General features: G+C 43.1%; 1 pseudogene; it reads left to right on the top strand.

Annotated features, from left to right (window-relative positions):
- The first annotated feature begins 8,443 nt into the window (after nucleotides 1–8,443).
- On the top strand, nucleotides 8,444–14,703 carry LOC122240514 (annotated as a pseudogene).
- The last annotated feature ends 1,416 nt before the right edge of the window (nucleotides 14,704–16,119 follow it).

Genomic DNA, 16,119 nt, shown 5'->3' on the forward strand with positions numbered 1-16,119 from the left:
TCTGGCAGTGCATTGGCCCCACACATTCAAATTTGAGCTTACCCTCTTAGGCTCCACCCCCCCCAAGGCATCATCATCATCAGGTACCCCAACAGCCTTCCTCCTGTTTAGGTCCAAAAAAGATAGGCGGGGCTGTCATTGGCAAAGTCACGTGGGTAAATGACTGAGGGCCGGTCTGCTTAAGGTATAGGCTCCTTTAGGGCTACAGCTGTAAAAATCCAGTCTATGCTCCACAGGTAACAAAGATCAGGAAACAATAGCCAGAGACACTTAGGAAATTGTAAGCCTGGTGGCCAATAACATCTTTAATTTTAAAAGCGTAACAATAATATTAGTAATGTTCATTGAAATAGCATCTTGTTCTCTGTGAGCTGAAGGCATCTGTTCCCTTGTGTAAGTGCACGCTTTCTGAATCTCAGTAGAGACCAGCACTAACCTCCTGCTTTGTGGCCAAGCAAGTAAATGTGGCCAGTTATGTAGGACTTAGGAATAGAAATTTTGCACCCTAAACCACCGATTCCCCCCCCCCTTTCTGATTGCACTACAAGAATTGCTAGAAGACTAGATGATTGCACAAGAGTAATTTTTGCAAAAGCTGTCTTTTCCACAAGCCATATATTTTGAAGTCAGAAGCAGCGGCATCCCAAAGCATTAAAAAATGTCTATTTCATCAGACAGAATCAGCATCCAAATGACTCCAGTGAACTTGGAAAACCGTCTGGGCTTTTCAAGTAAAAGGCTTTAAATTCCTGCCCTCATACAATTTGGTCTATTAAAGATTTTGCTTCTCCCTCCTAACTCAGTCTAAATCCTTTCTATTTCTTTATTCAATAGAAACTCAGTGCCTAACTACGTGAGAGAAACTGTTGGGTGCTGGGGGTACAGTCGTGAGTAAAGCAGCTAAGGTCTCTGCTCCCTTCCTGCCTCAAGGCTTTGAATACCCCATAGGCATTGATTCCCAAATCTGTCGCTCCAGCTTGGACCACTTCCTTGAACTCAACACAGATGCAAACAACTGCCACCTCAGCATCCCCATTTAAATATCCGAGGGGCATTGCCAACACGCCTCAAACTGATCCCCTTTTCTCTCTCTCAACACACCTGCTCCTTTGGCCATCTTGCCCAACTCCATGACGGTGTCATCCCTCCCACGGCTCAGGTCAACCTGGCAGTCTTCCTTGGTGGTTCTCTTCCTTCTAAAGTCCATTGCATTAGCAAGTCCTGTGACCTCTACTTGCAGAATAAATCCAGGACTGACCACTTTTCACCACCTCTGGTGCAAGCAACCTGGATTACTGCCCCCCACTGGTCTTCCTGCTTCCCTGTCCTTCGATTACAGTCTGTTCTCAACACAGCAATCAGAATAATCCTTTTGAAACACTTTATTTTTATTTTATTAATGCTTATTTATTAAAAAAATTTTTTTAAACATTTATTCATTTTTGAAAGACAGACAGACAGACAGACAGAATCGGAGTCAGGGTCCAGGCTCTGAGCTGTCTGCACAGAGCCCGACATGGGGCTCGAACTCATGGAATGTGAGATCATGACCTGAGCCGAAGTTGGAGGACGTTTAACCAGCTGAGCCACCCAGGCACCCCAATGTTTATTTTTGAGAGAGAGAGAGAGAGAGAGAGAGAGCGCGAGAGCATGAGTTGGGGAGGGTCAGAGAGAGAAGAAGACACGGAATCGGAAGCAGGCTCCAGGCTCAGAGCTGTCAACACAAAGCCTGACGCGGGGCTCGAACTCACGGAATGTGAGATCATGACCTGAGCCGAAGTCGGAAGCTCAACCAGCTGAGCCACCTGGGTGCCTCCCTTTGAGACACTTTAGATCACATAACTCGTCTGTCAAAACTTTCCATGGTTTTCTATTCTCTCAGTAATAGTCAACATCCTTCCATGACACACAAGACCCTGTATCATCTGCCTCTGCTTTGCCTCTAAATTATCACTTTTAGGGGCACCTGGCTGGCTCAGTTGGTAGAGCACGCAACTCTTGGTCCAGGGGTCGTAAGTTTGAGCCCCTTTGTGTGTAGAGATTACTGTAAAAAAGATGAAATCTTAAAATAAATACTTTCAACTCTCTCCATTGCTTATTCACAGAACACACATGCCCGCCCCCTCATTTGCACTTACTGGCTCTCCTGCCCGGAGTGGTCCTTCCCTGTACATCATTATGGGGTTTTTATTGACTAATTTATGTATTAATTAATTAATTCATTTTCATTATGGGTTTTTAAAATTAAGTTTTTAATTCCAGTATAAGTTCACATACAATATTATATTAGCTTCAGGTGTTAGATCATCACAGTTTGATTTCCTTATTTATGTCTTTACTCAACTACCTCCTTATACTTGAGGCCTTTCCTAGTGACCATATCTAAAATTTCAACTCTATCCCACTATCCTAGCATTTCCGTTCCCCTTTCTAATGTATATTTCTCTTTAGCACTTATCACTTAAAATATATTGTGATCTGTGCTCCTCATTGACTCTTAGGTCTATGAACAGAGGGATTTTTGTCTTTCTTTTCGCCCTGCCAAGATATTCCTAGTACCTAGTACAATGTTGGCATATAGTAGATGCTGAATGAATGTTGAATGAATGAATCCATAAGGATCTCATGGAACTTACATTCGAGTGGGAAAGACGCATTAATCAAGTAATTGAACCTGTAAATATGTCATTGAAACTGATATTTGCTACGAAAGACAAGTACACATAGTAACAGGAGACTGACTGGTCTGTGGTCAGTGGGAGGATTCCTGGTTGGGAAATGGTAATAGCCAATGTCTTAGCTCCCTTCTCTGTCTGAGATTCTTTGATGGTTGGGTTATGGAAGAAAGGAAGTATTTACCACTGCATCTTAACATTCCACGCCCTGACTCAGAAACTTTTTCTTTTTCTTTTTAAGTTTATTTATTTATTTTTGAGAGGGAGCGAGAGCGAGAGAGAGAGAGTGAGAGCATGCACAAGTTGAGGAGGGGGCAGAGAGAAACGTTAGAATCCAAAGCAGTCTCCGGGCTCCGAACCGTCAGCACAGATCTGGATGTGAGGCTCAAACTCAGGAGCCATGAGATCATGACCTGAACTGAAGTCGGATGCTTAACCAACTGGGCCACCCAAGCGCCCCCAGAAACTTTCTAATCACACCCTTTGTCAAACACAGAAGTTTAGAGTTTCCTATTTGCCCTACCCTTCCTCTCTCCACTCTATTAAACCTGGAACATTAAGGGAAATTTCTGAAGTGGGTTATTTCAAATAACAGCTAATTGTTTTGAGTGCTTACTATGGTTAGACATTACACTAAGCCCTTTAAAGACAAAGTACACATATTTAGGAAAACTGTGATGGGGATAAAGTTTCTTATAGGCTCCTGACTTGTGGTCATGGTCCCTGATTCTATGGATTGCAAATTCAACTTTGCTTCACCGTGGGTACCCAGCCAAGGATGGCCCGATGCTAGTTCACTCTCAAGGACTCTCTAAGTTAGAGTGAGTGGATCTAATGTGAGCAAGCCTTACAATGCTCTCACTTGCTTCCAATAAACCAACCAAAATATCAAGGTACCACAGATCTCACTGAAGTGTTGGAGAAATCTAAGGGAATGATACATGTGAGAGAAGTCATATTAGTTAATAGGTTAATTATGGCTTTTTATAGCTTAAGAAAGAATTTCAAAAGAATGAGTCTCTTCACAAGGATCTGCTCATGACCACATCCCATTCCTAGTGTTGTTCTCCTGCCCTCCAGTCCACTCCCGTCCAAAAGCCTCTTTTTCTCAATTCCACAGGGAAACTCTGCCTTGTATTTTCCAGGATTATTCTCACCCATGGATCCATGTTTCTCTGTAGACATGTATTTCTCCAAGTCTTTATTTTGAAAAAGATTCTCGGGGCACAGGAAAGGTAGTAGATAGCCAGTCACCTTTAGCACCGAATTGAAGGGACAGATGGCCAGGGAAAGGGTAGAGGAGACTTTAAACTCCTCTGCAGAGACCACGATGGGGCATGGCCATGGGTGATCTGACCCCTTTAAATTGTCTCCTCATATATGAGTTGGGCCTTTACCATGTTTTCATCCAGGTGTCCAGAGAAACACACACACACACACACACACACACACGCTCCAAAAAGATCAATATTAATTCTTAGCGATGGTAGTATCTCTAAATTCAAAAAAATAAAAAAATGTTCTGGTTGCCCAAATGATATTACAGTTTGGACTCTTAGTTGCCTTTGTATATTCTCTCTTCAAATTATGCCACTTTGGGAGCGCCTGGGTGGCTCAGTCTGTTCAGCTTCCAACTTCGGCTCAAGTCATGACCTCACTGTTTCTGTCTCTCTCTGACTGTCAAAAATAATAAAACCATTTAAAAAATTTAAAAAATGATGCCCCTTTGTTCTAGCTGGAAAGAAGAAAACTGGCCTGTTGCTGATCCCCATGCCCCTATGTTTGATTTTGGTTTGGTCTGTTTTTATTTTGTGCAATTCTGATCATTTGTAATTGTACGACTCAGTGGCATTAATTACGTTCCCAGTGTTGTGCAACCATCACCCCTATCTTTCCAAAACGTCTCCGTCACCCCAAAAAGAAACGTCATAACCATGAAGCACGAACTCACCATTCCCTCCTCCTTCTAGATCCTGGTAACTTAGAATCTGCTTTCTCTTTGAATTTGTTGATTCCAGATACTCCATAGAAGTGAAAACCATACAATGTTTTTCCTTTCGTGCTTGGTTCATTTCACTTTGTATAACGTTTTCAAGATTCATCCATGTTATAGTGTGTGTCCAAATTTCATTCCTTTTTATGGTTTATACATTTGTAGTGTTTCATTGTATGTATCCAGCACATCTTACTTATCCATTCATGTGTTGATAGACACTCGAGTTGCTTGCACACTTTGGTTATTGTGCAGTGTGGCAGTGAAGCTTTGTGTACAAGCATGAGTCTTTGTTTTCATGACTAGGAGTGGAGTCACCTGAATGGCATTACCTCTGAATCACACACACACACACACACACACACACACACACACTCTTAAAAATTATGGCTGAAATTATGAAATTATACTTTTAAAAGACTCAATAGCTCCTCATATGAGGGTCTTAGTCTTCTTCTTCTTTTTTTTTTTTTAACATTTATTTGTTTCAGTAATCTGAGCATCCAGTAACTCAGTGTGGGGCTCAAACTCACAACCCCCAGATCAAGAGGGGCATACTCCACTGCCTGAGCTAGCCACCCTAAGGGCCATCCTTTCTGCTCAGCCTCTGGCTGGGGAGGGATTTTATTCTTGTCTTCACAACGTGTTATTTAACAAGCTCAGCCATTAGCTGGGAAGTAGAAAAGCTAGACCTGAGATCTGAACCCGAGTCAGCCGTCCTGTCCGTGCAATACCGTCGTGTTGGAAAACCAGTCCCACAGACCTTAATCGGGTTGACCATATCAGGTTGGGAATCTTCACATCAGAGCTGCAGAGGATTTTTCCCCTGTATTACTCTATCATTTAGAATTGAGTCTGGCTACATATGTCAGGCAAGTTCAATGAACTACTTATGTGAGATACAATTTCTCTCCCAGATACAACAACGTAAATGTCCAGCAAGTAATTAAATCTAAATATAATTGAAACATGCACTTTGGAGCCCTTTATTTCGTCAAGAGACTATCCATGGGACATGTTTGTAGCCAGAATGTTTTTCTCATCTCTCAGTTCAAATATGGGGCATGAGTCCCAGCCTGGCACCAGTGGGAAATTAAATGCTGCATATCGGGAACCATACAAGACTAGAGGGCAGGGGAGAGTCAATTCTTCCAGATTGGTTTCTGAAGCAGAATTATCTCTGGATATTTGCTTTACAAATGATGTAGATTTGATACGGTGCTGGCAAAATCTATAAACACAACATGGAATACTCATTGTGCATTCTTGCATTTTCTATTTTAAAATCCTACTTTTCAGTGTATAGACTATACACAAGATTTTCTCCAACAAGTGTAAATGTTTTAAATCTTTATGACTTGACAATGAAGGTGCTGGGGAAAAAAAAATTCTGTTGTGGTTGTTTTGATGTTCTACTCCTTTGAGGGCAATGTAAAACGTGCTTTTGTAAGTAATTTATGGACACAGTCTTTGAAAACTGAAATTCACTCAATTACTTAATATTTATTGAAGGCCTATTATGAGAAAGCATAAGACTGAGCTTTGAAGGGGAACAATGATTTCACATGACAGTTCTTCAAGGAATTCATACTTTTGTTCAAAGCTTCAAAAGTAGATAATACTTGGGGCGCCTGGGTGGCTCAGTCGGTTAAGCGTCCGACTTCAGCTCAGGTCAAGATCTCACGGTCCGTGAGTTCGAGCCCCGCGTCGGGCTCTGGGCCGATGGCTCAGAGCCTGGAGCCTGCTTCCGATTCTGTGTCTCCCTCTCTCTCTGCCTCTCCCCTGTTCATGCTCTGTCTCTCTCTGTCTCGAAAATAAATAAACGTTAAAAAAAAATTAAAAAAAAAAAGTAGATAATACTTAAATGACAATATAAAAGAGTTGTAGGAACCTTAGCCCTACGTTTCTCCAAATGACATGCATATTTGGAGATAGGCCTATCCCAAGCAGCTCCACACTGTCAGCACAAAGCCTGCCTCGGGGCTTGATCTCCTGAACCGTGAGATCATGACCTGAGCCAGGATCAGGAGTTGGACAGTCAACTGACTGAGCCATGCAGGCGCCCTAGCATTTTTATCTTAAAAATTATTTAGAGTAGAATATAACATGCACGTTCATTTCCCTCACATTTGTGGCTTTTCCCTATTGTCCTCTCCCACCCCCATGTAAAAAGTAAAAGTGCTCAAAACATGGACGATTTCAAAGATTATTATGCTCCCTTGTATGTAGAGTAAGCCCACACGTGGCAGGCATGCAAGTGTGGTTGCTAATATAGGACCATGGAAGTGTTAAGAATAAAACATAGATTCTAGGGATATTTCAGCCGAACACAGGTTGTTTGGGATTATATCCTCAGATGCTCAGCATTTATTTTACTGTCTTACAGGATATTTGAATGGGGGACAAATTTGAGACACGACGGTTCTGTAATTCTCTATAGAAAGCGCGGATCCTAAAGTACCCCAAATGCTTATATAATTCCAGTAACAGGATGTGCATCACCTACTTAATGCCTTGGGCTCAGATAGGTACAATGTGTGAATATGAAAGCATGATACTTGGAATATATGGAATAGTCCTGATGAAAACTTTTCATCCTCTCTCCAGGTAACAGAAACCACATGAGCAAAGGACTGTGTGATGTGCTTGATAGGTTTTAGCAACAATGAGTAGCTTAGGTTAGTTTGGTTTGCGTGATGGCTCATAAGAAAACAATGATGACAGAGAAAACTGAGATGTAATTCATATTTCATTTAAACTTTTTATTAAGGAAACTTTTTGAACAAAGTCGAGAGTCTTGCACAACGGCTGTAAATAAAAAGCTATTGAAGGGGATGCCTGGGTAGCCCAGTCGGTTGAGCGTCCAACGCTCAGGTCATTTGGCCCGGGGTTGAGGGATCGAGCCCCATGTTGGGCTCCACAATGAGCGTGAAGCCTGCTTAATTAAGACTCCCTCTCTCGGAGCGCCTGGGTGTCTCAGTCTGTTAAGTGACCGGCTCAGGTCATCTCACGGTTCGTGGGTTCGAGCCCCGCATCGGGCTCTGTGCTGAACGCTTGCTGGGAGCCTGGGGCCAGCTTCAGATTCTGTGTCTCCTTCTGTCTGCCCCTCCCCGGCTTGTGCCCTGTCTCACTCTGTCTCTCAAAAATAAGTAAATGTAAAAAAGATTAAAAAAAAAAAAAGATTCCCTCTCTCTGCCCCTCTTCCTTGTTTCTCTAAAATTAAAAAAAAAGTGTAGGGGCACCAGGGTGTCTCAGTCAGCTAAGCGTATGACTCCAGCTCAGGTCGTGATCTCCCAGTCGGTGAGTTCGAGCCCTGTGTCGGGGTCTGTGCTGACAGCTCGGAGCGTGGAGCCTGCTTCACATTCTGGGTCTCCGTCTCTGCTCCTTCCCCACTTGCTCTCTGTCTCTCTCTCTCCCTCTCAAAAAAAATTAACATTAAAAAAATTTTTTTTCTTAATTTTTAAAAAGCTATTGAAGAAGTGTGATTTGTCCAGCATACCGAGAGTGAGAAAAAAAAAAACATTTTTTTTCCCCCCAGAAAGCCGTTTTCCCTGTTTATTTTTCTTTTAAAGGAAGGAAAATTACTCTCTTATAATTACAATAGCATTTTTCATTCCCAGGCATTTGGAGTTAGTGTGATTAAAAAGCCAATTTTGTGGGGTTTCATCATGCTGTTTTTAAAACTTGTTTTCCTTATTAGCTACCTGCTCCCTTCACCAGCTTCTCTTGAAAAACCACAGGACAACCTGGTCAGTTTATTTTTAACGAACACAATATGACTTGGAAATTGTACCTCTCATGGCTGTGTGAAGTTTTGGACATCTGGACTTCACCACTGCTGATTTTCAGCATGGTTAGCCCAAGGTGAGGTTTCATTCTGGCCAGCGTGTGAGGCCAGCAGGCCCCCTGGGGATCTTCCAGGGCATACATTCCCGGGTCTGAAGGCCAAGATGCTCAGATAATGACTCCCCAGGCCACTATTTTTGGACACCAGGTAGATTGTTCAATATGATACTTTCTTGTTTTTGAAAAAGCCCAAAAAAGGGATCCGTGTGGGTGAAAGTGCGGTTTTTGGAGTGCTTCAACTTCTGCATTTCCTGATTTTTGTTTTTCTCAGTTGGCGGCCAGACACATCACTGAATTTCTCTGGGGTATGAAGCAGAGGGAAGGACCTTTAAACACATACAGGAATTACTCACTCAGCTTCTGCCGCGCAGCTGCCCAGGACTCACTGAGGTTGAGAGAACAAAAAAACAAGTATTCGTCAAAAGCCTGAGGGCTGGGCAGAGGGTTGAAGAAAAAGAGCTATTTTTGCTGGGAAAAATGGCTAAAGAAGCTTCATTGATCATGCACATAATGAAAAATAGCATAGAGCAGTGGGAAAAGTTAGGTTTTGAAAGCAAGTACGTTAAGACCCGAATCGTCACTATTTCCTAGCAAGGTGTCTGACTGTGTTTCAGTTTCCCCACGTGTGAAGTGTGAACAAAAAAATAGTAGTCATCGCTGTCCTTCACTGTACGTGCAGCTCATACCAGGTTCTGTGCTGAGCGTGTTGCGTGAATTATCTTATTTATAGCCGAGAAGTAGGGACTGTTATCCCAGTTTTCAGACAGGCACACTGAGGCTCACAGCTGGCTGGAATTTTAAAGATGATACAAGCAAGGGGCTGTGCATGTGGCCTAGTGCATGGAACATAGTCTGTACGGAACTGGCTTTATTAAAGATTATCTTACAAAACTAATACGTTTAGAAGGCCAGCCACTTCAAAACTATCAATTGTGATCCTCAGCACGTCATGGGAGCTCATGGTTTTGTGATTGGTAATTAAATGTGAGTGAGGAGTTTGGAGGTTCTCACACTTCAGTGTGAGTGAGTGTAGAAAACTGCACATTCCAGTGTTTAATCCCTCAAGAGTTTATTCAGTGAGTCTGGAATCCAGCCCAGGTTCTCTGCCTTTCTGACAAGCGGCCATTCATTCCAAAGCAGGTGGTCTGTTGGGAACCTGGCTTTGAAAAATATTGCCCTAGAAGAGCTCACATCTCTCCCAGCTCCGAAATTCTGTGTTTGTACGACTTCTGTCTAAAATTCTGGGTGTGTATGACCTCATATAGTTTTGAAAAATTGGTGTGTGTTTGCTTCATTGCTTTTTAGTCCATTGAAATGCCAGGGAAAATTAGAGATGCTCTAAATAACAGAGATCTGTTTTCTTTTTGTGGGTAGGTGCATACCAAAGACCAAATCCCATGTTATTTGTTTGCTCAGTGATGTAATCTAAGGAATGATGATTCCAATCTTGACAAAATAGCTCTGAAAGGGATAAGAGACAGTTTGTAAAGAAAGTGTAGCATTATAGGGACAATATGTTATCTGTAGAATTGCCATTCTGTTTCTCTCTAAATAGTCCCTGACAGTTGAAATCAAATTACCGTCTATGCTATGGGAGTCCTGGCACCATACTGGCAAATTCTTCCTCTTCTTTTGTAGGGTCTTTGCTGATCATTGCCTTTTCTTCTCAATAATTGTTCTGTCTCCAGTAATTAAATCACAACCCCCTTGATTTAATTAAACTCGGTAGGGTTGATGAGATTTGAGAAACTACTTGATATCAGCAACTCCAAATTCTGTGGCCTGGTTTCCTCCTCCCCCATTACCCCCACATCTTTTCTCTTCCTCCACTCACCCATACGTTGGCTGAAAGTACCAACAAAGATCTCTTCCCTTTACCAGGGGAACTGGGAGATACTACATCAGCAGTATTAGAAAAAAAAAAACACCACCAACCCATTCAATACACTCAATACTTGGTTAATTTATTCAACATGGTCCTGCCTCCCACACATCCTAGTTACTTTAGACCTCCATCCACAGGCTCCATAGAGGAGGTATGGCTATAGCATAAAAAGAAGAAAAGTCCTGGGGTGACTGGATGGCTCGGGCGGTTAAGTGTCCGACTTTGGCTCAGGTCATGATCTCACAGTTCATGGGTTTGAGCCCCACGTGAGCTCTGTGCTATCGGCCCAGAGCCTGGAGCCTGCTCTTGATTCTGTGTCTCCCTCTCGTCCTGCCCCTCGCCAGCTTGCGCCGTATCTCTTTCTGTCTCTCAAAAATAAATGAACATTAAAAAAAGTAAAGTCCAAGGGCTCCCTGTTGAGACGGTTATCTTGAATAAGCTCTGTAATTAGCTGTTTATGCCCCGTATAGATAATCTTTCTTTGTAATTTCTTTTCTTTTTTCTTTCTTTCTTCTCTTTTTCTTTCTTCCTGTCTTTGAGAGAGAGAGGACGCAAGTGAGCGAGGGGCAGAGAGGGAGGGAAAGAGAGAATCCCATGAGAGGGAGAGGGAGAGAAGCGGGGCTCAAGCTCACCCGAAGCGGGGCTCGAACTCATGAACTGTGAGATCATGACCTAAGCCTAAGTCAAATGCTTAACCAACTGAGCAGATTGGTGCTTGCTCAGTGGCTAGAAGGAAGAGGAATAGGAAGTAACTGCATAATGGATATGGAGTTCTCTTCTGCAGCGATAACGTTTTATTACTGGATATATATAATGTATGTACTGAATGTCACTGAATTATACTTTTTAGTATCTTTTTAATAAGTTTATTTATTTATTTAGAGACAGAGAGACATGGGAGGGGCAGAGAGAGAGAAAGAGAATCCAAAGCAAGCTCTGCATATTCATCACAGAGCCCCATGTGGGGCACAGACTGTGAGATCATGACCTGAGCCGAAAACCAAGAGTCGACTTAACCAACTAAGCCCCCAGGCATCCCTGTACTCTTAAAAAAAAAAAAAAAAAAAAAAAAAGTTTGTTGAAGTAATCTCTACACCCAATGTGGGGCTTGAACTAAAGACCCGGAGGTCAAGAGTCACACGCTCCTCTGACTGAGCCAGCCAGGCACCCCTGAATCGTCCTCTTTAAAATAGTTTTATGTTATGTGAATTTCACCTCATTTGAAAAAAAAAAAATTGTGGATTAATTCAGAGACTGAAGGGACTAAACAGCCAGGAAATGGATGAGAATGATGACACGGCTATTCTCTCTGCATGCCGTTAGCCATTAGTATGTATAAGCAGAGGAGAGAGTCCATAAGTAAGGGAAGTAAAGGGACAGAGGAGACGAATAGTAGTGGGTATAGGAGGGAAGAACTCAGGTGTAAATGCCAAGTTCATTTGACCAACACTTAGGGAGCCGGTGCTAATGGGAAAGTGAAGGCCGTGGGCATGACTGCACAGAATTAAGTGCCTGTAGTTTCTGAACAGGAGGAAACACAATACATTTGCAGTATAAATTAAAGCATTGTTTTATCTCTAATCAGAAATGAAATCTGAAAAAAGAAAACAAAATGTATGCCATTGTATGCGGCAAAAGTAGTTATTCAAAGCAGAAAGAAACGAGTTGAGTAACCAAGAAGCAACTCTGATCTTATTGAGGGCAGAGGGCATGGCTTACTCAACTTTGGATCCCCAGCACTGTGCCAGGCACTGATAGTCAAAAGTTCTCAATGTTTCAGGTCTTTTAACCATCTGATGCACTTAATCTTACAATGATCCAGGGTTTGGTGTCATTGAGTTCTCCCTCGCCCCCCACCCCCTTTTTAAATAAAGTTAGCAACCATTTATTTATATTTTAGAGAGAGAGAGAGAGCGCTCGTGAACGATGTGGGGGCTTGATCCCAAGACACGATCATGACATGAGCCAAAATCAAGAGTCTCAGTGACTGAGCTACCCAGGTGCCCCCGGGGTTCTCCTTTTCCAGATGAGGAAACTGAGGCACAGAAAGGTGACAGTCATCATGGCAGAGTTAGGATTTGCACCCCCATGGTCTAGCTCCAGAGTTGGTGTTCTGAAACACTTGTTATATTTCCTGATGGCATTAAAAATATAATAATAAAAACAATGATTAAAAGACTGGTCAGCAAACATATGGATTCTCTTGTATCCCTCTTAGAAGAGGAAAAACTATGAACCTCTTTGGCATTTCCCCCCTTCTCTCTTCTGGCCAGACTCATAGCTCTCAAGAACTGGCTGTATGCAAACAATTCCCAAGTAACCTAGTTCCTGAGTAGTGAATGGCAGTGTGTGAAAGCAAGCGACACCTTCTTTCAGCCTCTACGTTGAATAAGGGAGCACACATCATATCCCTCAGCAGGCAAAATAACGTTCTGCACCCTGAGATACACAAAAGAAATTTGCAGCGTTGTACCATCTAGTTCTATTGTCTAAAATAAATACAGCCTTCAGTCTCCTGTAAATGACTGGCCTCTAGCAACAGCAGTTGTATCCCTATCTTTGGCAAAGGTGACGTCTGAAGGTAGCCTTTGAGAATATGGTAATCATGTTTTTTAAAATTGTGGATTTTCCACCAGGAACAGACTGTTAATAAATTTTAGTTACCTCAGGAGTCTGTTTTCTTTTTTGAAATATACTGTATTTTTTATGCATGCTTTTTAAAAAAAAATTTTTTTAACGTTTTCTTTATTTTTGAGAGAGACAGAGAGAGAGTGTGAGCAGGGGACGGGCAGAGAGAGAGAGGGAGCCGCAGAATCCGAGGCAGGCTCCAGGCTCTGAGCTGTCAGCACAGAGCCCGATGTGGGGCTCGAACTCACGAACCATAAGATCATGACCTGAGCTGAAGTCAGACGCCCAACCGACAGAGCCACCCAGGTGCCCCCGCCAGTTTTTTTTTTTAAGTCTAGACTCTTACACAAACCTTTGGCAGGCCAAATATTTCTGATTTCTAAACACCTTTGTCTCTGAATCTTCTTTTTGCAGTGGAACAAACATGAACCTAAGTTTTAGAATGTGTAAGTTCAGCTGTGGTTCCGTGACACTAAATATTAGGGAGTTTGCAGAACTCAAACTTGGCTTCTCAAAATCTTGTTTCCAGTCAGCAATGGAATCATAGGAGCAATGATCCCTTTACATATCCACCTCTTGGGGTCTGCTTTCAGAATGAAATATGATCTTCGAAAAGGAAGGAAGAAAGAAAACCTGATAAGAAAAATTTAAAGTTAATCGTAGGGGGCACCTGGGTGGCTCAGTTGGTTAAGCATCTGACTTTGGCTCAGGTCATGATCTCAGGGTTCGTGAGTTTGAGCCCCACATCTGGCTCCATGCTGACAGCTCAGAGCCTGGAGCCTGCTTTGGATTCTGTCTCCCTCTTTCTCTGCCCTTCCCCTACTTGTGCTCTCTCTCTCTCTCTCTCTCTCTCTGTCTCAAAAATAACCAGTAAAAAAAAATTTTTTTTAATTTTATTTTTAACGTTTATTTATTTTTGAGACAGAGAGACACAGAGCATGAACGGGGCAGGGTCAGAGAGAGGGAGACACAGAATCCGAAACAGGCTCCAGGCTCTGAGCCGTCAGCACAGAGCCTGACGCGGGGCTCGAACTCATGGACCACGAGATCGTGACCTGAGCCTAAGTCGGACGCTTAACCGACTGAGCCACCCAGGCGCCCCCCAAAAATTTTTTTTAAATAAATAAAGTTAAATTTAGTCTGGGGGGGATTGTTGCGGTCAAAGGTCGCATCCTGCGAATTGCCATCTGCCACAAGGTCGGGAAACCTGAGCGCAAGGAACACAAGCATCTGCCGGAGGCTGGGCGAGCTGAATAGGTTTCTGGTCAGATGAGGCAATTACACCTTCAACAGAGTTGTAATGAACAGGTTTGTGTCGCACCAACCAGTCGCCTCAGTCCTTCCCAGACCATTGGAAATTGAACCTTCCTGGCCGAGATGACAAAACAGCTGTGGTTGTAGGGACAATAACGGATGACGTGCATGTCCCCAAGGTAGTGCACGCGTACAGCTGCCCCTGAGGCCCTGTCCTCAAGGCCGGGGCAAGATCCTCACCTTCGACCAGTTGGCCCCGGACTCCCCCAAGGGCTGTGGCACCGTCCTGGAAAGGGCCAAGAGGTGTACAGGCATTTGGGCAAGGTCTTGCCAACCCAACACAGCCACACCAAACCCAAAGTGCATTCCAAGGGCGGAATGTGCCAGAGACGGAGGGGCCTGCCAAGGGATACAAAAACTAACCCCAGATCGCACGGACTTATTAAAGAAGATTTTGGTGGGGTGCCTGGGTGGCTCAGTCGGTTAAGCGTCCGACTTCAGCTCAGGTCAAGATCTCGTGGTTCGTGAGTTCGAGCCCCGCGTCGGGCTCTGGGCTGATGGCTCAGAGCCTGGAGCCTGCTTCAGATTCTGTGTCTCCCTCTCTCTCTGCCCCTCCCCCGTTCATGCTCTGTCTCTCTCTGTCTCAAAAATAAATAAACGTTAAAAAAAAAATAAAAGAAGATTTTGGATGCTGAAAAAATTTAAAGTTAGAAACTGTAAACTGTAGAGAAACTGGCATTGGTGATATTAAACACCCTTTGCAGGCTTCCCCACCCTCCTGCTCAGTGGTGAGTCAGCATGGGTTATCTCATTATGTTACAAGGAAAAGAACAGAAGAGTCACCCTGGTCAAGAACAGTTAGGAAGACAGCAGTGCATTTAAGCGGAAAAAATCATATTGTTTTCTTAAATATGTAATATTACAGGTGCTAAACATTTTGAATACATGACCTTGTTAATTTTCAGAACCACTCGTAAGGTAGATGTACTCCCATAAATTTACAGTAGAGAAGCCATTCACTCAGAAACACACACACAGTGAGTGCTACATCAGAACTGGCCCTGAAACAAACACGGATTCTTTTATGTTAAAATGAACAAGATGGGGGCTCCTGGGCAGCTCAGTTGGTTGAGCTCCTGAATCTTGGTTTCCACTCAGGTCATGATCTCAATGGTTGGTGAGATCTGCCCCTGGTGGCACTAACATCATGAAGCCTGCTTGGGATTCTCTCTCCCTCTCTCTCTGCTCTTCCCCTGTGTGCGCATGCTCTCTCTCTCCAAAGAAATAAGTAAACCTTAAGAAAAGAAAATGAACAAGAATATATAAGTATATATTATTATACCTAGAACCATGTTGATTTGAGTGTAGATGCCCCATGCATAGATGATATATATATTTTTTTATTGTTTATTTTTGAGAGGGAGAGAGAGAGAGAGAGAGAGAGAGAGAGAGAGACCGTGTGAGCGGGGGAGGGGCAGTGAGAGAGGGAGACAGAGAATCTAAAGCAGGCTCTAGGCTCTGAGCTGTCTGCACAGAGCCCGATGCGGGGCTTGAACCCACAAACCATGAATGAGATCATGACCTAAACTGAAGCCAGACGCTCAAACGACTGAGCCACCTAGGTGCTCCATGATCTATTTTTTAGTTGCTGTGTGGCAGGAGAGAAATTATTCCTGCCCCCCGTCATTAGAACCTATTATGATTCTAAGGAATTGTACTTACAAATTCAAGTTATAATTTATTTTATGAAATATTGTACTTTACCACTTATTACACTGTGCCAGATCTTTCCATCCCCGTTTCTGTGAGATACGAAGCAATTTTTGTTTTCAACACGT

The sequence above is a fragment of the Panthera tigris genome, chromosome B4 (assembly GCF_018350195.1).
Source record: "Panthera tigris isolate Pti1 chromosome B4, P.tigris_Pti1_mat1.1, whole genome shotgun sequence".
Classification (NCBI taxonomy): domain Eukaryota; kingdom Metazoa; phylum Chordata; class Mammalia; order Carnivora; family Felidae; genus Panthera; species Panthera tigris.